We start from the raw sequence: 21,790 nt of genomic DNA, 5'->3' as shown, positions 1-21,790 counted from the left end.
AAAACATCCTAAACGGAAAAAAAGACCGATCAGCAAAACCTTTGCAGAAGGTTAATTAATTAGCAGGCTCTCCTAGAATTACACCTGCAAAAACATTATCTAAACTAAAGAATGCAATTGTTATTCTATTCCTACAAGACAAATCTGGAGGGAATTGCCATAGGACAGCAGCAATGTTAACAGTTGCAGTAGTAATAAAGACTACGTACAAAACAACTTTAAAAACAAAACGTGCTAAATGTCTAGGTTTAATTCAAGTCATCAAATATCAGTTGTTGCCCCTAGACACAACTACTGTTTTCCATTGCCAAGGCTACGCAGAAAAACCGGACTACAATAAACTGATTCATTCTACTCACTGTATGTTGCAAGACTAAGTAGGCAACATCAAACGTCCTCACTCCTTCCACACAAAACAAGCATTGGCATAGCCAATAGGTCTCGCCTTTGGGACCTTATAAGTATTTAGTTATGCAGCACAATATCATTGGTACAACAGCATCAACTGTTGCATGGCTAAACACTTATAAGATTCCAAAGGCGAGACCTATTGGCTATGCCAATTCTTGTTTTTAATAGCAGTCTTTATCTTAGTGTCTTGTTTCTATGCAATGTTTAATCTAAACAAAACAGTTCAATGCTGAATAAGATCTGTGGTGTATGTTTACAGGACTGGGTGGGTGACACCTCACTCCTTTTTCCCATAAACCCAGACCACTCCCACACACTTCTACAACAGTAATCAAACTCCAGGAAATCTGCGAGTGAGCCCCCCCCCCACACGCGATATGGCAATAGATGTAAATTGTCATAATGCTATTTTTAGGAGCCGCAGTACACATTACACTGCAACAGTTAACATTCCCACGGTAATATATGCTTGTCGCTAGAATTCTATAATTAAATTACTTGCCAATTTAGATACTCCCTAAATCAAAACTAAGTTAATTGAATACGAAGTAATTGGAGCCCTCTATTACATTCCTCTGCAGCCTACATAACTTGTGCCGTTTAGAACTGCCTGCACGGGGCAAAAGTGAAAGCGTTTCACTTGCTGGAGCGAGCAGCGCCAGGAGCGATAATTGCTACCATATGGCGCTGCTCGCTCCCGCAAGTGAATTGCCAGACGTGCACGCGTTGCCATTGAAGGCAATGGAACGCGTGCACGTTTTTGGCTGAACATCCGAAGCGATCGCTAAAGGTCTTTTTGCCTATGCAGCGCATGCGCGCTGCATAGGCGAGACCTAAAAAGGAATAATCACTTGCAGTCCTTTATAGACTGGGGAAGTGAAAAGAAAGGCAATATTATTTAATGGGTCAGGGCATCACACTTACAAGAGGAAAACATGTTCTCAATAAGGGCTGATACTGATACTGTTTTAATGGAAATACCTCACAGGTGGTGAGAGCTTTTGAGTCAACCCTGCGGTCCATAGACAACAAGCATCCCAAGGCTCCGAAGCTACTTTGGGTGGGTGATTTTAATGTTCATCATTGCCCAAAGGTTGGGAAGGCAGTGTGCAGGTTAATAGACAATAAGGAGGATACCCTTGTATACTTTGAGCACAGCGAGTGCAGGGATGCCCTCAGCAGTCTCTTGGTGAGGTTCAACCGTTCAATGATAAACGAGGTGGTGGACCCCTTAGAACGGCTTGCTCCCTTTTTTAGGGAGATTGATAGGGAATGTACAATTGACTATATCATTGCTTCAGAGGTATTGTGTACTTGGTTGGATGTTACCGAGGTTTTATTCTTGGGGTTCAGTGATCAAGCGATGCAGTCCTGCTGACTGAAATTAGAGGAGGTAATTCAACCCAGGGCAAGGGTGGATCTTAAGCTGGTGCAAGGGAGGACAAATGGCTTCGCAATCAGATGAGAAAATGTGACAAAAGCAAATTTTCTTGCAGGTTCCCTTAACTGCAAGCAGGCGGAGGACTTTGTATCCTTGGACCCAGAAGTGATCCCATCGCAGGTTATCCAGACTTTCCTTCATGTTACCTCAAAATAAATCAAGCTCTGTCACTGGAATGTTGCCCTATTAAGCTGCTTACTTAAAGTTGGTTTGATTCGCCCTGTACAAAAGCCCTGGCTAATTTACTTCTGGTCTTGCACACAGACCCGAAAGATAGAGAACTTGTTAGAAGATCAGGTGCATTATATAAAGAGGCTGGCGAAGCTAGAACAACGGAGCTGAAGGAGAGGGCATGGAAGGACCTTCGCACAGCTAGCTTGGTTAAGGCCAGTGCGGGATGCTTGAAGGTGCTAATCGCCCCATATTTTAGGGAACCTATTGCCCCATCCAGAGATGTACATATACCGGAATCAAGGTGGATAAAACATTTTTCAATGATATATTCAAGTTCTGATGAGTCTACTGAAGTTGGTGACACCACTGACCAAGACATAGATGTTACCCTTTTGGTATTTGATTTAGCAGAAGTGCAGAGGACGAATGCAGCAGTGGTAAGGCTCTCAGCCCTGATGGGTTACCAGCTGATGTTTTCATGGACTATCAACCTTTTGGGTGCCTTTGCTTGTGAAGGTGCTTAAAGCCATCAACAAGGGTGGGTCCACTGGCAATGTGGAAAAATACCATCATAGTTCCGAACTATAAAAAGGGAGAGAAGTCACACCGAAAGAACTACAGATCCATATTACAGCTTGATTCCACCGCTAAGGTAATGGGTCGTATTTTGTTGCAAAGACTGGAGGACTGGGCTGAGGCCAACAAAATTTTGTAGACACCCAGTATAGCTTTAAGAAGGGGCTAGGCACCATCGATCAAAGCCTAAAACAGAGTATTCTAATAGGCATATATGCGGTTGCCAAGAAACATTCTATGTTCCTGGCATTCATGGATCTAACTGCTACGTTTGATTGTGTTTCGCACTCCAAGCTTTGGGCTCTCATTTCTGAGATGAGTATAGTGGATGCTATTATTACCTTCATCAGACAGCTGTACTCGGAGGGAAGGGCCTGTGTGTGCTATGGCCAGGAGGAAGAACACACAAAGCTGTATGAGATCAAAAGGGTGTGAGGCATACCCGAGTTATCGCCCCTGCCTCTTCTCCCTATATACCAACAGAGTGGAAGAAAGCCCTCGTGGGGAGAGACAGAAATGTTCCATACATTGGCAAGCGTCCCCTTCCTAAACTCCTCTATGTGGACAATGCCGTGCTCGTGGCAAGGGCTAGACGAGCGGTGCAGGGTCTAATAGAAGATTACACCGTTTTTATGAAGGAGCTAGACTTACAGGTCAACGACAGTAAAACTTTCATTTTGACCTGTGGGAATAGAAAAAAAGAAGCACCTTGTCGTTGGCATCAACAGTCTTAGGGTGGGTGACAACACAAGTTTTTTATACTTGGGTATCATCTTTGACGCAAAGTACATTTAGAAACAGATGGTGTCTAACAGAGCGGCCATGTTAGAGAAGAACATTCTGGCTTTGCTAAACTTTATTACTTTATTAAGAAATTAGGGATGAAATCTGTGCATGAGTTGTTGACCATCTATGCAGCTAAATGTGTGGCAACAGCCACAAAGCAGACAGAGGGGGCACGGCGGATGTTAATGAGATACACCGTGTTGAGCCCGATTTTATAAAAAAATCTTTTAGGACTACCACACAGCTGCTTTAATGCCATGTGCCATGATGAGTTAGGAATTCCCTATATTATAGATAAAATCAAGCTAGCCCCGCTGTTGCTCTGGCATTCAATCTGGACAAGGGAAATTGCATCGCTAAACCAATGAGTGATGGACGATTGCCAACAATTACATTCTACCCTCAACATACTTAGGATCTCATATGTTAAACTAACTCAGGAGGAAATCGGGCTCTCTGATCCTTTCACCTCACGAACATCAAGTCTCTCATGCAGTAAGGTAAAGTTGAGGCAGACATTTCCAGCCAAGGCTGCGTTAAGAAGATTAGTGTCTAACAAGAATAAAACTGCAGCTATTTCTTATAGTCTAATTCCCTCCTATGTAGGTGGGCAACCCTATGTGACTACAATCCAGAATCAGCAGCATCGCTTTGTGCTCACAAGATTCTGTCTTAACTACCCACCATTAATGCTGGGTTACCCTGATAAATGCTACTCCGTGAAGGAGTTCGGTTTCTGCCCGTGTGATGGAACCTCCACTCAAACCAACTTGCACATCAATGTAGACCTGCCCTGCACTTTCTGCAACAACATGGCAGCTTTCTGGTCTGTTAGACTCTTAATCTGGCAATAACTGAGGTTAAGAAGATGTGCCCTGTCGTGAAAGGTTATTAGAGGGGACGGCACTGTGATTGCACCTAGTTTTGTTTGGCACTTTAAGGACGCATATGCATTTTATATTAATGCATCAATTGTAGGTGTGGATCCTAGACAGGCCCCATGTTTCAGTATAATAGCTCAGCAATTTGTAAAGAATTTTTAAGTCGATTGTAGAAGTTTTTCTTATCAGATGTAATCTTTTAAATATTACGGTTCCAACGGATTGGGTTTCTCAAGACATTTTTATTGATTAGGGGGACTTTACATCATTTTCCGGGAGTAAAATGAACTTAAATTGTCTTTTAATTTCGGTTTTAAATTCCCATGTACTTTTATGCTACGGAACCGTAGTGAAATAAATTTTTTACTTTCTGATGCCCAGGCTAGCGGAGGAAAGACCCCCAACCTAAACATTACAGAGTTGCTCCGCTGAGGGAGGTACACGTCATGCACATAAGGACCAAAAAGACAACTGAAGCTTGGCTATGATATTTGCCAAAACTGAATAACAAAAATCACCTGCCCATTTGAAAACAATTCAACATATACCCATATTAAGTTTAACTCTACAAACAACATGTTGACATAGTCAAACTTGAGAGGGGTACCAGCTTGTGTTAAAGTTACTTTCTTCATATGAGTACCAGCTCGTGTTAAAGTTATTTTCTCCAACAGTTGTCGATGTACAGCAACAGAAAAATGTGTTTACAACCTTATTTCACAGCTAGAAATCTGAAAGCCGCAATGCCAAAATTGAAAAAGGTTCAGAAGGATAACAATCTTCAAAGAAATTAATTATTGGAGGCTTACAGCCCCAGTCCCAACTTTCCACTTCTTGTAACACTACAAACCACTGTTTTACCATTTGAAATTTTACAAAAGCGTCAAGACAATTATCAACTGCAAGAAGGAAACACTCTCCTTTAACTGAGAAGCATTAACATATTGGCGACAGTGCCCCTGGGCCTTATTAGCCTGCTGTAACATCCTGTAGCATAAGGGAATATACATTTTTAATATTAGGGCTATGAGCTTGACCCACTGAATGGGCCAGATGATACATAATATGGTTAGATCTAAAAAAATAATCCTCTTGACTAGTGCAATATGGAGCAGATCGCATTTGACGATAAAATTGCTAAAATTAGGGAAGATGGTCAATCTTCATGATGTGCTACAGTCAAAACTGTCAAAGTTGAGGGGTTGTTGAGAGAGGGAAATACAAACTGTAATTTAGAAACCTTAGTATGGCAGGAGGTACAGACTACAGTTGCATCATTGCAAAACAGACTGCAGTGTTGGAGTTGGGAACTTGTGCAGAGAGGATCGTCAGAACCTGGGCTCCTTTGGCTCAATAAATGTCCAGCCTGTTTCACTTATTTCCCTTCACTCCATCTATGTGATAGAAGCACTTAACACCTGGTGCCATGAGCCCACCACCGAAATTTTCCCTGGATTTGGAATTTGTAACCTGGTGCTGCTTTTGAAGTTACCACAGCTTCTGCTAGGCTGCAGCTCTCATGGCTGTTTTGCCTCAAGCGTTTCCTCAGCTTGTTAACTGTTAGCTGTTGATCTGGTCACTACTCATTTGGAGTAAACGTTTTTCAGCGGACGATTTGTGGTTCTGTGGTATATACATTCCATTTTAATAATTTTATCACAGTCAAGTTTTTTTTTAAAGGAGTCAAGACAGCGTGTCCAAAAATGGTGCATCACATCCCCTGCGCAAGTAAGGAACCAACACCTCACCTCCCCTGTAGCAGTAAGAAAATGATGCATCGCCTGCTTTTTTGGCACCTCACGTCCCCTGCTTCTCGCAACGTCTTTGTTTTTTGACGCAGCTAAGGCACTTTGCCCTGATCACACTCAACCATTGATTTGTATGAACTGAAATGTATTTAAACTTTAAAAATTCATATATTGGCTATTTGTCTAAACTGGTGTGGAGTCCTTTGGTAGTGTTTTCTCAGTGCCAATCTACCAAGGGGGTGAGCAGGGGTTATCTTAGGTGTGTAATCAACTTACTCTGACTAGAGTGAGCGGCCCTACTTGGACAGTGTGCAAACCACTGCCAACTAGAGACCCCATTTTTAACATGGCTCATATTCTTTACCGGTGTTCTTGGAACTCTCAGCATCATTTTGTAGCCTTTATTACTTAGTATTAGACTGAATGTATAATAACAGTATGATAAAAAAGAAAACCGATTGTAACATAGATGGTTACAACTGCTCATGCCAAAAACTTCAGAGTGATGCATCTTTTTTCCCACCCTAGAAAAAGATTTACTCCTGCCCTTGTCAGGAGTTAATTTCCAACTTTTCCAATGTGGAAGGAGATTGGAGAGAAGTTGTTGGAATAAACTTAAAAGAAGTACGTTCTTGGAGGTGCAGAGAATCATAGGGGATTCTAGGCCTGGATCTACTGCTTCCTGCCTACTTCCAGCTCCTGTATATAGATTTGCTCAAAGGTGGAAAATCAGAGCCTTATTGGAATCCAAACTCTGGCACAATTGGAGCTTCGGCATAATCAGAGATGCTATCATCACAGTTCTAATATAATAAGAACACTACCATATTTTGTCACCTCGTTGCATAGCACCAAAAGTGACATACGTTTTTTAACAGGACAGGTATATTTATGAAGCCTCCTGTCCCTTAGACAAGTAAATATTTTATAAACGTTCATGCTACTGAAAAGCAAATCAGATCAAAGAGTCACTCGAAAGTGTTAGCAGTGCTCAAACTGGAAAGAATGTGTCATGCTAGGGACATTTCTTTAAACCTTCTGGTTGCTGCATCATTTGCAAGAGACAATTCTTAATAAACTTCTGTCAATTTTGCTGACAATATCAAGACCATACAGGATTACCAGGGGAAGACAAATCTAGACACAAAGAGAGCAAAAGTGTGGCCCAGAGGTGAAGATTAGTTCAAGCATCCGGCCAATCACGTTTTGAATTTTCTAAGTAACACTGACCAAGAATGAAATCAACTTCCAAAACGTTGGTCTGTTCTTACTGGACCTTAGGACTCAAGCTTATCCTCAGTGATACGTCTTTTATCGCTAAAATGGCAACCTCATATCAATTCATCAACATATTCAATTCAACTATTACCAGCTGTAGAGTCTACTATTTTAGAATGGCAGTTATTGTTCCCCATCCTGGATTATGGAATATAGTCAAACATAAAGGGACAGGCTGAATCTTTGTTCCTATATTCTGGTCGACATGGCAAGCACTGCTAAACACCTATCTCAGAAGGCTGAAGATCTGTTTGTTCCAAAGATCTGTGCAGCTGACTGCACCATAAAGTCTGTGCTGGATACATGAGCATGATACAAGGTAATGGCTGAATGCCCCTAGCCTCATGCTTCTAGGGCACATGAGCTACAGAAGTCCCACTTTTCTTCAATGGAGTACATGTCTAAGAGCTATATTTTGTTGTGTGTACATCGTACACCACCCTGAACACTGAAGCCATAGGTGTTATTTCTGAAAAACATTTGGGCAGTATGACAGTGTAGAGTGAGCTATCTCGCATAGCTATCACAATAGGAGTCTTGCTCTGAAAAACCTCCATTATACAATTAAGGCCTCGAAGAGACCTTTTAAGAACCACAGTGTGAAAAGACTCATGATATAAAGGAACCACAACAAAAGAGAGCATTCCTAGTTGAGGTTACTATTTACTTAAATAATGCTAAGAAGCAACCCCATTCATTATTTGAAAAACCTGGACAAGACAAAAATCAAGGTTCTTGCGCTTCAAATTTTCATACAAGCAAACATGTTTACTGCACAAAAAATAGATTTTCCGCTTAAAGCCAATATTTTGCTTATGGGTTATCATTATCTGCTTAGATTGTTGCATTTCAAGGTTATTTGATAGTATTGATTTTCATCAAGATGAACTATCTGAATCCATAACGATGTAACAATCACCTGGTTAACAAGGTGCCCTTCATCAAAATAATCATAAACATTGCTAAAGCACAAGTAGAAGTAGAGATCCTTTGAGAAAACGTGAACGATGAACTCTTAAACACATCTCTGAAGCAGATTCGCTGGGAATAGAGAGAAAATCACAAACCTGCCGTTTATGAAAAAGGAGATCAAAGGCAATGAAAATATCTGACCAGCACCTCCTGTGGCAATGTGTGTACCTCTGTGTCCCACAGAGCCAGGGTAGGTGCAGGTGCGCACACATCGACACAAATGAGTTGCCACTGGGAGCTCTGTCTCCCGTCAGACCCTATTAACTTTTATACAGGTCAGTTTGTGAAGCAAGACACAATTATGCTTTGTAACTGATGGTGTGACTGATTACTGAGTTGCCTACATACAATACATTGGTGAATCAGTCACTTAGTAGTGTAGGTTACTCTTACTACCGGTCCTGATGAATTGCCAATAGACCCCTTGGGGGCTACAATAGGTAAGAAACATGTTGACCTCAAGAAATATAAACTTCTCAAGATAGCTCCTTAGGACCATAGTATCCCATACGAGCACCAATGTTTTTAACTAGGTTAGTGAGCTCAACAAGTAAAGTTGACTAAAAACCTAGCATCACTAGACCTATTTTAAACCACTTCTTTCACCCCACTACACTCGCTCCACACCCCTCATACCCACACTTCATCAAACTGCAAATTTTAAAAGCTCTCCAGCAAAGAGCCACCTCGTGGGTGCCCGTCGGACATTGGAGCGCCGGCCCCACGAGGATCAAGTCCAGATGATGAAGCATGAAATGAAATGAAATGAAAAGTGTAGCTTATGTAGCGAAACTATCACTCCTAACGGAGTCTCCTGGCGCTACCGTCCAGATGATGAAGCATTACATCTTTCGGGGTGTGCGAGGGCTCTTGCTCTTATTGGAGCTCATTCCACTGACCTGACATATCACTAATTCTCAGCCTTTGCCTAAGGACCTGCACACTCCTGTATTTAAGTTACAGATTATCTACGTCCTGCGGTTTTCTCTAACCAGGACCAGTGGCAAATGTAGGCTATCAACCTGAAAAATTCTGTAAACATAATGCAGAAACAAACCTCCACCCCAGCCCATGGTTGGTGGAAAGTCACCATCCGCTTTTAAACAGTGTAACGAGCTGTCGACTATGCCCATCTTGCTATGGACTCTGAAGAAGAAATTTGGACAACTTACTTTAAGGGGGTATAAATATGTAATTTCCACGTTCTGGGGTGAGCCAGTGCAACCAGCCTATAAGTATACCAACGCCAACATTCTCCTGAATATATCCCCACCCTTCCTTGCATTTGCACAGGCCCCAGACATATCAGCTCTGCAGTAATAGCAAGGGAAGCCATCAGGGACTGGAATGAGCCCCTTCATATCAGCACAATGGGGCTCTAAACACTCAACGAAAAGGCTGTGAGCAGGATGCATTGGCTAATAAATAGGGCAATTCCTCAGCTGTATGTAATGCCGACCATGACACCCTTGATGTATTCACGTTGGTGCCCCTCCCACTCAAAAATAATCAAAAACACTCTTTAGGCTCTTCTTTGAATTATTCCCTTTGATGGGAGAAAAAACGAGGGACCAAACTCTATTATAGTGTACAATCTGCGCTTCCGAGGGTGGTTTCCCTTCTTGGCACAGGCTTCAGATTCCATAATAGGACATGCAACTAGAAAAGCAAGGAATGCATATTATGTATAGGAGTGTCCACAAGTACCTGAGAAAACTCCACTAGAAAGTCTAAGTGAAGGAGCACTGCCAACACGGTCTCCACTACACAGAAGCAGCATGGCCCCTTCTGGAATTCCAACCTACTCTGGTCAAGGACTAAACAATACAAAAGCAGTTTTGAGTAGCTATGGGCATCGAGTAAACCACGTGCTCCTTTACTATAAACAATTAATTGCTACAAGAGCCATTAAAATGTCTCAGCGAGTTAAGCACCCCCTGGAGGGATCTATTAGTAACATTCATGTCACATGATCGAATTTCAGCAGGACTGACTTGGTGTTCTATCCTTCATAAGATGAAGTAACCAACGGATGTAGTAATAACACCTTTGCTACTTACAACTCTACAAAATGATGAAACTGGGACAGCTCTATTTAAAAACTGGGACACAGTGCAAGCTATAAGGAATATATTACAAAAGACCAGTCATTTATTTGCTGAATTATAAAAAAAGTTTATTGTAACTAATTTCTGTCAGCTGCAAGTCACTACCGTGTTTGAAAATACATGCAGTATGTTTTTATCCATCAGAAAAGTTACAGAAATATGCCGTTTTCACAAGATACTTCTTGGGTCGTAAAGTTCAACTAAGCAATATAATATCTCCTCGGCGTAGGTTTTCTTTGCGTTTAACACACCCTCTGAAGTTGCGCCTTGGTTGGAAAGAGAAAGGTTAGTGAGAAGGTTAGTGAGAAGGCTGCTGGAAGGACAGCTGGTTAAAGGTTGTCTAATTTGTTGTCCTAAAGATCCAAAATGTTATTTCAGGACCTGGGTTTGGTCTTATTTACAGCTGTCCTGTCAGTTTTCTCAAGAGTTATTTTAAGAAACCATTGCATTAAATTATTCTATTCTGCACGAAAAGATTGGATCTCCAGCTGTTTGTGAACAATAACAGAAAATACCAGACACCCAAAAGTACACAGCTGAAATTTTAAGATGTTTTCCAAATCTAAGCTGCTAGAATGTAGTGAGAAGAGCTGACAGCTGGTGCTCCATACAAGAATACACAATAATATTATGTGTATTTACGGAATACTCACCCAGAGAACATTCACTTTTCTTTCTTTTTTTAAATTTAATTTAAAGTCTTTTGCATATAATTTCAGCACAAGGCTAAAGGAAGGGAAAGTAGAGTGCAGAGGAGGCCCTCTTATATACACCTACATTCACCAATGTGCAGAGGAGGGGTGGAGCTTGCTACTCTGCCGGTCTGAAGTGTTTGTAGTTCTTCTGCATGTCGCTAAGGGAGGAGGTTCTGTCTTCGATATTATTCAGGGATTTGCCTGGCCCTGCCTGGAAATCGCTGTAGTGGGGGACTGACAGAGGACAGATGCAGCAACAGCAGTCTAGATAAAATGGTCTTTTCCACGGCCTTCCAACAATGCCTGCTTTTCGATCGCATAGCTCATCGGTATCAGTGAACGCTGGCTGCAGTTTGATGTACCTCAAAGTTGCGACTGTTATGGGCAAATGCTTCTTATGTCTTTTTGCAAGTAGGCAGCCCCACCATTCCCTCCTTAATTCCACTATATCCACCAACTTTAAAGTTCTGAACGGGGAAAATGTAAAAGCAACAGTGCAATTTCAATTTGCATGCCTAATTTAAGCTGTTTTTATAGCAGACCTTTGAGTCTAGTAGCGTTTCATTTATGCTGTGGCTGGTCAACCAAGCCATACCGATCCAACACCACTCCCCACTTCCCTGGCTAAGAATCACAGAATACTGCTTAGGACGTCAAGGCTGAAGAGCTATAGTGAAACCAGAGTATACAAGGCTACTATCTTTACTCTGAAAATATTTTCTCTCTCGCCAGGAACGCCACAAGCCTGGGGCAAGTAGGCAATATGAGCAAGTGGCAAAGAAACTAAAAGTGTACCTTAGGCCCAACTGTTGACACTTAGAACTTCAGTTCAAGATCCTATTTTCCGCACACCTCACACTTGTGGAAAAAAGAAAATCTCAGATGTTGAGGCAGAAATCTTTCTGTGATGAAGCCCAAGCAGATTGAGACCACTATACTCATCTAGTACATGAGATAAGGATCTTATCTGGATAGTTACGGTCGTGAAGTTTCTTTGTAAGATCAACAATAGAGAAGCACCTTTAGAACCTAGGGCTAAAGATGATCAACCTATCTTGACGTATTACAACATACATGCCCTTTTGCGAATGGAGTAAAGATCATCATCAATAAACGATAGAATAAACTGACCAGTAGAGGTCTAAAGTTTGATAGCCCGCTTTTTGCCTTTAAAAGTAATTTACAAGATTATTAGATATATTCCAGACCTACAAAATCTAAACCACAGATTGAGGCCTTCCATCATTTGTTGGAAACTATCCATGCAGACACTGCAATGTGAGTCACCTAACCACCCCTACAAAAGAGGTAGACCTGGGTCCGGAAGGAGTGTAGAAATTACTAAAACACACTAATAACTGCATTTGCCTTATCAAATGTCCGTGCCACCTTAAATATATTGGTCTGACAATCAGACCAATAAAAATCCACATCAATGAACACAGTAGCAATGCGAGATGTCATACGACAAAAATGAATGCCCATTTTGTAACATCCAAACAGATCAGATGATATGCAATGGATAGTAGCGGCTGCTCCAATTTAAAAGTGGTGAGGCAACACAAACGCGGAAGGGGGAGTGGGAAGTGGTAAATAATAAATTAAATCACTTACCTTCCACCGTGACCGCCGCCTCGGTGCTCCTCTCCAGATCCTGATGCACATCGCACAGTTACCCAAGGGGCCAATACAGATGCTGCTATCATGCTGGTAATACTATTTACCAGCATTAGAGCAGCGCCGCGATTGGCCTGAGCGGGCTGACTCGACACTTGCTCATGCACAGCGAGCCTGTGCATATTCTCCACCCAGCTGTACAACACAGCTCGGGTTGGAGAAATAAGTGTGCATGTCGGTTTGGCATTCTAAGACGGCTGGCCAAACCGACATGCACACTTACAGTGCCATCCACTCATCCTCCCTTCTGCTGATGTGACGCTCTGTCAGGATGGCCCCGCCCTAAGACTAGGCTGGCAATTGTATTTATATAGCACTTACTGATTCAGTAAGAAAAATAAAATGCTAACAGTTTTATTATCATTTTATTTTCAGTGGGGTGATGCTCCTCTGCCATAACCGAGGAGCCTCCTCTGGCATTGGATGATTTTGGAGATCCTGCCTAACACAGAAAATGTTCAGAAAAGGCATTTTGAAAAGGAACAAAGGTGGACCTTCCATGTAAAAACTTATATAAAACTGCCTCAAGGATGACGTTCCCTGGGGTGATCTATCCAGAAGATGTGGTTTTATGCAGACATCAAGGATGGATAGCTACCTATGCAATGACTAGCATCATCCTGGCAATTTATGAGAAGGGTTCATGTGTCCAAGCAACCCAATTCATGCAAACAGAATTCTTTTTTTCTCCACGGAGTTTAAAAACAAATTTTGTTTTGGTTGTCCCTTATACACGCATTACTCCAGAGGTAGCGCAGATCTAGCTAACCTTAACGGTTGCTGAGAATCTATGCAACCTGCCTTGTTACAGATGAGGTTCTGACTATCACCAACCACCCCCTTAATATATTACTATTCAGAAGCAGTTATTTTTCAGTGAATGCAACAACTGACATTTCGATCAACCTTGAGAGGATTGACGTATTCACTATTATCATCTCCTAGAACAACATATTGACTTGCACAAACTAAACCCATCGTTTCTCTAATACTGATTCAGTGGTAAACATATTTAACTGAGAAATACACCTTTCTCTTCATTTAGTGTAGCTCACATGAGCAGGGCTTTTATCGAAGTCTTAGGATGGTCCTGGCCTAAAGGGAGAGGTGTATGGGTAACAAAAACAACATCCAAAGTCCTTTTCCTGTCTAGCAATGCCTCAAACTAATAAGGCCGAGCTGTTCCACAGGCTCATACTAATAGAATAACCTGTTCCTTCAAGGTTTGTTCTTAACAAGTTGATGGGCACAACATTGGAAGACTGAGCCAATCATCAGAAGTGCCACATTAAAAACTCCAAAGCTATAGCCAAATAGAATTGCGCACATCTTCCTGGGTTTTTGCCAAAAAGAAGAGGTGGTACTAACTGACCACACCAATGTAAATTTCATTGATTAAAATGTAATTTTTTGAGTGTTATCTAGGATTTCCAGACAGCTCCCGATAAAAGACAAGGATGTGTGTGTTATTAAACAAGTTGCAGGCCAGAATTGACAACATGGGCAAGCTATTTGTCAGGAGACATGAACAGTGAGCTGCCAAAGCAGCAAAATCAGTTTTATTTATCATATTTTCTCAAATGGTGCCAATGACTGGCAGATGCAGGATGTGCATTTCAAAAACAGTCCAGGCGGATTCTGCTAGATGAAGCTACATGAAATGTGTCCCTTTGACAAAGGGAACATGGAAGTGAACCTTCATCTTGTGTTAGAATCACGGTGTCCCTAAAGGATGCCATTCACATTGAACACTCAATGAGCAACAAATTAATAAAATATGCTTTATAGTTATGCCATACTATACCTGTTGGGTGAAGTGAAGCAGCCCTGTGGTAGGGGAATGAAAAGATTTTAAATGGAGTCAGTTGTTAAACTCCTCTCCCAGGGGTAAAGGAAAAAAAGACTGCTGCTCAATGTATTCTCAATTGCCACTAACAGGCAACCTGCCCACAGCCTTGAGTGGGCAGTAGGCATCCTTTACGGTGAGGGTACTTCTGGGTGTACCCATACTCCAGCGATCAGGGCAACTTGCTTGCGCGGGGAGTGATTGCTGGTCACCAATGTTCTGGAAGGGGGCAATTTTTGATCTATGGGTTTTCCATGTTCTGCCCGTAAAGCAATGCAAATCACACAAAGGGCATATTACCACCATTGGCAACCTTCCCCACCCCTCTACGTACCATGCATGCTAATAAATAAACACACAACACATTTCTTGTTTGGGTGAAATTGCTGCAGGTTTATTACATACACCGTTATGTGATATGGTGGGTTATCTTACGGGCGATCCAAGGACAGGCAACCATCTGGCCCGCCTGCCCGCCTGATGAGCCAAGCAGCATTGGGGCGAACCCCCATCTGTGCTGCCACTTCTGGTGATCCTCTTCCCGGATCACATGACACATGGTCCCTTATTACTCACGGCCCTTTCAGGGAGGAGCGTAGCAAAGCAAACCCCCGGTTGTTCAGGCCCACAACCGCCCGAAGGACTAACGGGGCGCCAACACGGTTTTTCAGGAACCTCCCATGAGGCTCCTAGGATTTGGCTCTGGCACCCCCTATGGTGCCGCACAGAGGTACCCTTCTGTACTCCTTTGCTTCCAGATCGCCCTGTAACTCCGCCTGCAACGAAATAAGACATTACAACATTCTCTGCCTCCTGCCTGCCACGCACCATGCCGGGTAAGCGGTAGGGTGGGAGACGCCGTGTCCGGCGCACGAAAGAGAACAACAAGATGGTGAGGGAGGCCTATATGCCCCCCCCCTGTCCTCACGCCCAGGAAGTGACGCTCGCCTAGTGCGCCGCGACAAGTCTGGGGGGGGACTCCTCCCTTAGTCCATGCCCCTAAGGTGGTGTGGGGTGCCCAGATAGTACTAGAGGGCTGCCCTCTTCAGTGGCACCCTGCGGGGGCCTCGGACAGCCGCATCTTCAGTGGTCTTGAAGGAACTGAGTCCGTTGGGGTATAAAACTGAAACTCAGTAGAAATATCAGAACAAAAAGGAACAGCCCTCCTCACAGTGTAGGACTGCCCACTCCACAATTTTAGTTGGTAGACTACTGCATAGGGAAGAAATCTAAATGCATACACATAAACAGAACCCCATGCAGAGACAAGGTGAGGAGGTGCCAGTCTCCGAGGTGTAGTAGGTCACGATCACGAACTTGTCACAAGACAGCGTGAGTCTGTCTAATTAAAATTACTGGGAAGCAACTATATACAATTGCAACTGTTTATTTTAAGGTTAATTATAAACTCTTGAATTCATTAAAGAAATCCCATTTTTAAAAGTTAATTATTGTCCAATAATGCCCGAGGAAAATCATTACTACAAGGAATAATGTGTGTAGCCAAATGCAAGACAATGTTTTCAAGTCATAACACTGGCATATGGTGAACTGTCAAGCATTCACGTTTACAAGAAAGAGTAACATAGAGCTTCCTCTCAAACAGGATATATGCCTGCATCCTACACCAGCAGTGCTAACGCAGCTTCACTCCACATCCTCATCGGAAGTTTACGCAGTAATCGAGAACTCGTGCAGCATGTTAACTGCGCTGCTCTAGCATAAATAAAATAAGTGCCTGAAGTACACCACAGTTTCATTTAGGTCAAAGCCTTCTTTCGCACAAAGGCCGTACCCAGCATTCATTAGACAAACTAATGCAATGTAGATGAAAAAAATATTAAAACTATAGTTTAAAAACGTACTGATGTACCAAACACTTACGTGAGTTTGTGATTTTGATATTTCTATTCTCAACATAGTTAAATACTGAACTGATTTAAGTCAGCGTAAATGACATTTCGCCCGGGTCTACTGAAAACCAAAATGAGCACTAGCAAAAATGTTCAACCCGGACCCTCACTGCAGGAGGCTGCAAACAGAATGTGCCATAAATGATATGTTTGGGTCATGCAGGCAAAAAATCTCCTGAAAGCAGCTCAATACCCTGCAGCCTACTAGTAAAATGCCAAAATGGCCAGTCTGGCCCTGATCACAAACCGTTCTAAGCGGAATCACCAGAAAAGTAGGATTATTGCGTCCAATGTAAGCAGGGTGCACAAAGAGAATTTGAACTAGAAAAATAATACACTAACTTTGTTCCATCATGAGCCATCTAAGTAAACCATGCAAACAATTCAGTTTGCAACCATTATTATTTAGTTGATTGGTGCACTTAGTTTTCTGTTTATTTACAGATATGTGAGCGGAAACTGGAGTGTAAGCTCACACAAGAGTAAATTACTGAGAATTCTTACCTAAACCACAAATTATCAGTGCAGGCATCAAATAAGGCAATAAACTGTCTGATCCCCAGGCGAGGAGAAAAAGTTAAGCAGCAATTCTAAGGTTATTCCAGTGCTGATAAAACACTAATACAAATATGATTCACACAAGCATAAGGGGTCTACAAATTATTAGAGTGAGTACATCCACCAAATGCTGATGCACCTCAACTATGCCTTAAGGCAGAGGTCTTGTGGGGTGGAGGGGTACATGCCCGCTTGGCGTTCCGTGCCACATCACCGGAAGGGGGTGGGACATGCTTCCACATTAACAAAATGATCTCTCCTCTCACCAGAAATAGGCAAACAAGTGCAACTGCCTATGAAAAAAAAGCAGAAAGAAAGCTTAACCTACACAATAATGATGAAAAGTTAATCTACATTACTGCGTAGGTTAGAGTTGTTTTGGACTTCTTTTCATAGGAAATCGTTCAGTGAAAACGTTTAAGTGTTGAGCGACGGCCTTAAGAGGAACTGGAGGCCAAGAAGAGGCTACACTACAAGAAGGAGATGCTGCAGTCACCTCAGGGAGTCTGAGGAGAGGGGGTCTACAGGAGCCTGTGGAGATGAGGTGATAATTAAAGGAGTACTGTAAAATATAAAATTAACGAGTAGAATTATTTTAGAGATGGTCAGCTTAGTTTCTAGTTTGCTTAAGAAATGCAGTGTGTGCCTCTGTGTATCCCCACTTCTAGTACAAGCAACTGCTGTTCAGACCAGCGCAAGCTCCCTGCATACACTAGGTGCAGAGGTCTTAATTCTGGCACTTAAAATTTCACATTAACCCAGCTGTGGATGTTGACTGAGCATGGATAGGCCAATTTAGAAGAACATTTTTTTTCCCAGATGATGGGCTAGATTCACAAAGGCAATCCGAGACAAAAGTCTAACTTTACAGCTTTTGGTGTTCCCAGAGGTCATTTACGAGTCGTATCTTTGTGTCCACTGTCGGGCCGGAATCTCTGGCTCAAGCAGTACTCTCCGGCTCGGGCTGGATGAATTGTAATCAATAGGCCAAAATACAATTTTTCCAAAAAGGAACATTAGGAACGTGAGATAAATGCTAGAGGAAGTCTTGAAAATCAGTTTGGGCAGGGAAAAGGGAGTGGCCAGACACTGCATTACATTGCAGAAAAGTTTGCTCCCTTGCATCATGGTACATGCAGTCCACGATTTGCGCTCCCCTCAGTGTTGACTGTAGTGTTACACCACACTCAGTGTTGACTGTAGTGTTACACCTTTTAACACTACAGTCAACACTGAGGGGAGCGCAAATTGTGGACTGCGTGTACCATGATACAAAGGAGAAAACTTTTCTTGGATGTGATGTAGTGTCTGGCCACATCCTTTTCCCTGCCCAAACTGATTTTTACGACCTCCACGACCATTATCTCACATTCCTAATGTTCCATTTTGTGATTACACTTCATCCAACCCAAGCCGGGGAGTACTGCTTGAGCTGGAGATAACAGCCCGACTGCGGACGTAAAGATGTGGCTCGTAAATTACCTCTGTGAATAGCAAAATGTGTTTCTGAGAGTTTGTTCCTTGAGCAACACGTTAGTTGCTTATAGGTGAGTTCAGGGTGTGGATGGGCATCCATGAGTTGGAATGACGGAGATCTCTGGAAGAGAGGCTGAAGGCAGTGAGAGTTTCTGACAGTGCCTTTAATGGATTATAAAGAGGTGTTTTGACTGTAACACTCAATAAATTCTGCTCTGCAAAGCCTATGGGGATATATGTGCTTAATGGAATTACCAGTCTATGGAAAGTGTGTGAAGGAGGTACACAGATGTTGATACTGCACAGAACACTTGCATCTTATACCACAGGAATACCAGTGACTAGGGGACCACCCATGTTCCAGCGATCAGGGCAGCCTGCTTGTGCATTAGTGTTCTGGAAGGAGGGCAATTATTGATTATCATTCTGCGGGGAGTGCATGTGTGTGAATTATTCTTTACTCCTCACCAGTGGGTTTTGTGTTTGGGGTTTATGATTACTTTATAACTTAGGAGCTAACATTTTTCTAGGACGAGGAATGTTTTCAGGGTGGGTGACACCATTTAGGTCAATGGGAGACATTTTGCTTGTTGAGAGGACAAAATCAGTCCAATGAGGCGAACTGAGCAGTATGTCCCAGGGTAAGGTGTGCTGCAAGAGTCGAGACCGTCAGAACAGAGCAAGTAGGGAGAGGAAGGGAGCGCTGCAGGAGTAGGGAGAAGCTCTACAGAAATACAGGAGGTAGGACGGGAGACTGTGTGGGCCTGGGGAACCAATGCAGGTGTCAGCAGTGATGGAGGGCTGAAGAAGCCTGGAACGAGGAGGTAAAAGTAATGACTCTCTTGTAAACCTCATGCCGAAGTGGGATTCCTACAGTACAATATGACTCCATAAGCTTCCTTCTATTATACATGTTTCACAGTCCCTAAAACGTAATACCCCGCGTATTGCAGCTTGAGGGAAGCCCAACGCCAATAACTTTGCCATGGGGGGCTTAGAATAATAAAGTGATAAGTATTTGTCTAATGACATCATTAAACAGAGACTCTAGCTTAACATTGTTCAAACCTGCAAAAATACAGATAGTTCAAACTAACAAAGGTGGAGTTTCCCCTCATTAACAGAGAAAACAAGCCCTCATCCAAGAGTGTTGCAATAACATGAACATAGATGGCTTCACCACAATCATCTATACTTCTATACATCCTTGGCCTTGCGCACCGAACTCTTTCTGACCTTAAATGACCCACCATATCAAGACAACACCCACAGAGCACACATCCAATTTATAATGCAAAAAAAAGAAAGAAAAAAAAAAAAAAATCAACCCCTTCCTCCAAACTACACACTTGCAAACCATCGTCTAGGCCCTTGTGTTATCACACATTGATGGAAGCGAGGCAATACTGAGTGATCTCAAGGAGTTGTTCACAGTTCTTACTGAAACCAACTAAAACTGTTCTTTAGTCTCGACTAATAACTGACCAAAGTAAGTCCCAGTACAGCTCCCTTAGCTTGAAACAACTTTTATTTGTCCCTTTACTGCATAAATCGTTTTCAAAGTCCATTATTTGAGCTTAAACATGCTGTACTTGAGTAAACCAAAGTACTACAACTCTAACCTCAATATGCCCAATGGCACACACAGAACGAAGAGCAATCCCTGCCACGATTGAAATTCCGAAGACATCCCAAAAACGGCGCAAATCAGGCTTTCCCTGCACATAGATAGAAACATTGGAAGGGCCTACCCATTTGTTGGTGTGATTCAGAAAACATCCCAGAACTCACCTCTTTATAACACTCTTGCCTTCCTAAACTCATGTTTTACACTCTCATCCTAGACAGTGTGTTTTCACTGCCCAATCTCCTTCCACTGTGATTTCGGGTTTCTGATATCCTATTTGTATCCATTTATTGTGCAGAGTTCTCAAAAACATACCTGCAATTCACTTAGCTCAACCGATTAGTGGACCAGATAATGTGAACTTAAGTGTAGGCACGTAGCTGACCAAATCTTTGCAATACATAATATTGTGCTGTATTAAATGTATACTTTGATTCACCTCTGCCTAAATACAAACAGCTCTTCACATGGTCTCTGTATCGTCATGTTGACTGCAGGCTCTGTTGCTTTGCACAGACCTCTACTGCGTTCCAGAGCTACTCAGCACTTTTTAAATGCCCAAATAGAAGAAAACAAATAATTTATACAAAGAGAGTCGCTCACAAAATCCCACCCAAAGCAATCTTAGGAAAGTAAAATTTCCACCTGCTATCAACAATCTCGGCCACAGGCATAATAAATAACTGTTCTATGACAAAGCAGACTATTGCTGATACTTAGATTGAAGTACATATGTCTCTTTGTTGGTGTATCTAGACTCAAGATGATTAATAAACCAGTCATATCTCAATTTGGAAGGTTGCCACTACCACAGGCCAGTTTCCTCACACAGTCCCTTTAGGGGTGAAGAGATTTGCACATAACCAGAAGATTCAAAGTATATAATACAGCAAAACGTTTTGGATTTATACGATTTAGTCAATTAAAAAGTCGACGTTTAAGTATGCAAAACCTGGCCTGCCAGAGGTAGCTGAGATCACTTCCAAAGCCATGCTTACAAACATTTTGGCAACATTTTTAGAAAGGGAAATGCAAGAGTAAATGTAAAAAAAAGAGCCAAAGTTATATGACATACTGAAGGCCAAAACACTAACTCTGCCACAAGCTGCATACAGATACATCTATATGAGCAAGTAACGCGCATCATCCGTCAGGGAAAGAGCCACAGTGGGTAAAATACAAGAAATAATAAGCAACAGAACAACAACAACATTTTTAAATATGCCACAAAAGATTACTGCATATAACAAACGTGGAAAACAAAACCGATTACTCATTGCTGGGAAAAATGAACCACATAATTAGAATTCGACATATTATTATGTTAGAATTGCATTTTAGAACACGTTTTAACATTGTTGGAATACTCGCTTTAGAAAGGACTCACAAAAGATGTGTGAATGCACCTTCGTATAACACAAATAAACCAAAAAATATCGCATTATAACTAATGCAGACGTGAAAGATGCTATTAGAAATGCTTCATTTATAATTGCGTGTTTTTCAAAATTTTGCACTAATAACTATTCTTTAGCCTGTGCAGTGACTAGGTCCATAGCTTTCCTGTTCGACCTTTGCTCACAGTAAAATATTATGTGCAATTGTCTAGAATTGATGTCATCC

At 42.1% G+C, this 21,790-nt stretch overlaps 1 protein-coding gene across 2 annotated transcripts in view; it reads right to left on the bottom strand.

The window, feature by feature from the left end:
• The window catches only part of JAG2 (jagged canonical Notch ligand 2), a 294,764-nt gene that overhangs the window by 96,697 nt on the left and 176,277 nt on the right, over positions 1–21,790 (bottom strand). The gene's annotated exons all lie outside the window — the stretch shown is intronic.

Source organism: Triturus cristatus, chromosome 9 (genome assembly GCF_964204655.1).
Source record: "Triturus cristatus chromosome 9, aTriCri1.1, whole genome shotgun sequence".
NCBI classification, from domain to species: Eukaryota; Metazoa; Chordata; class Amphibia; order Caudata; family Salamandridae; genus Triturus; species Triturus cristatus.
The sequence above is the reverse complement of the archived record's forward strand: the minus strand, read 5'-3'. Positions and strand labels throughout refer to the sequence as shown.